A 1395-nucleotide genomic window follows, 5' to 3' on the forward strand; every position below is an offset into this window, starting at 1 on the left:
TTTGTGGTATGCTAATGAGTGCTGTATCACAGACATTTATTAAATTAGATTTCATAAATGTCAGCAGTGTTTAAACAGGAAGCGCACCTGGCTAAATGTGGATGGAGCTTGGAATTAATGTTCCCCTCCAGAGAAAGCAGGGGCACTCCTGCCTGCAGCAAGGTGAGCGCAGCCTGCAGCCACGGCAGGTGTGGGGCTGGGTGTTCAAGAGCAGCACTGCTGGGGCCTAGCAATTCTGCCTCCTGGCTGCGCGCCACGGAGAAAGACTGTAAGGGGCTCAGAGGAAGGAAACCAAGGGACTGAATATTTCTGTGGAACAGGCTCTCAGCCTCCGGTGTCAGAACTTCTCACCTTTCTGTTACAGGAGCATCAGCACAAATGCGCAGTTGAGAAAACAGGACGTCAGAGGCAAGGAGCATGGGTGGCAAGAAGACACAGCGAGGCCCAAGCACTGAGACCTTGAGAAGAAGGCGGGGAAATGCTCAATGCCATTTTAGCCTCCCAGGCCGAGCCACCCTGAGCCAGCATCTCTCTCCTGTCTGTATTCACCACCTCTTATCTTCCAGGCTGTCTGTTCTGAAAGTGCTGGATCTGGCCAGTTGCTCTTTGAAGAAGCAAACAAGCAAAATAAGAGCAGCCCATTCAAACGAACCTCTGGAGCCATGGAGATCTCCACACCAGATGGCCAAATTGAGAGGGAAACCTACAGTGGCTTATCCCGGGGTGAGGAAGGGGTCTACACAACCAGCGGCGTAGCTTTAGGGGGACAGGGGAATGGCTGTGCCACACCCCTGTTTCATGCCTCACTAATACCTGTTCATCCTGCTTTGAACACTGTTTTCTTACAGGGTCCACGACATTTTAAACCTCTGGCAAATATATATATTCTTCCTTTGCATGGAGCCTGAGAGGAGCAGTGAATTTTGAGAATTACTTAGACTGTTATACATGATTTTCTTTTTAAACCTATTTGATGATTCTCCTGCCTCTTCTTTAAGGAGAGCAGAACACAGCACTGGCTGTGGAAACCTTCTGAAACTGCAGTAATCCAATAACATGCCTGTGGGCCGGGAGACAGGCACACACTCCGTGTTCCTTCCAACAGAGGCACTCGGAGGAAAGAAAATCAATAAGATGGATCCTTCAGATGTGCAGTTTATAGATGTACATCAGTGTTCTTGGATGGTGAACAAAGTGTGTGTCACTTTATATGTGATTTTGTGGGCATGAGGCCACCAAAGGACAGGGCACCCACTTTGGGACGAGGTGAGCACTACCATTTCTGACCATGGCAGCAACATGCAGATAGATACCCACTCCCTGTACAAAGAAATGAGACAGGAAAGTGAGTCTTCTCTCTCTCTCTCTCTCTCTCTCTCTCTCTCTCTCTCTCTC

At 49.0% G+C, this 1395-nt stretch overlaps 1 long non-coding RNA gene across 1 annotated transcript in view; it reads left to right on the forward strand.

The window, feature by feature from the left end:
* The first annotated feature begins 352 nt into the window (after positions 1-352).
* Positions 353-1395, forward strand: part of LOC104852027 — a 2391-nt gene continuing 1348 nt past the window's right edge. The window contains exon 1 of the long non-coding RNA XR_777376.2: positions 353-723. This is a non-coding gene — a long non-coding RNA (uncharacterized LOC104852027). The remainder of the gene's footprint in view (positions 724-1395) is intronic.

This window comes from Fukomys damarensis, unplaced genomic scaffold, assembly GCF_012274545.1.
Source record: "Fukomys damarensis isolate Sample0158 unplaced genomic scaffold, DMR_v1.0_HiC HiC_scaffold_32, whole genome shotgun sequence".
NCBI classification, from domain to species: domain Eukaryota; kingdom Metazoa; phylum Chordata; class Mammalia; order Rodentia; family Bathyergidae; genus Fukomys; species Fukomys damarensis.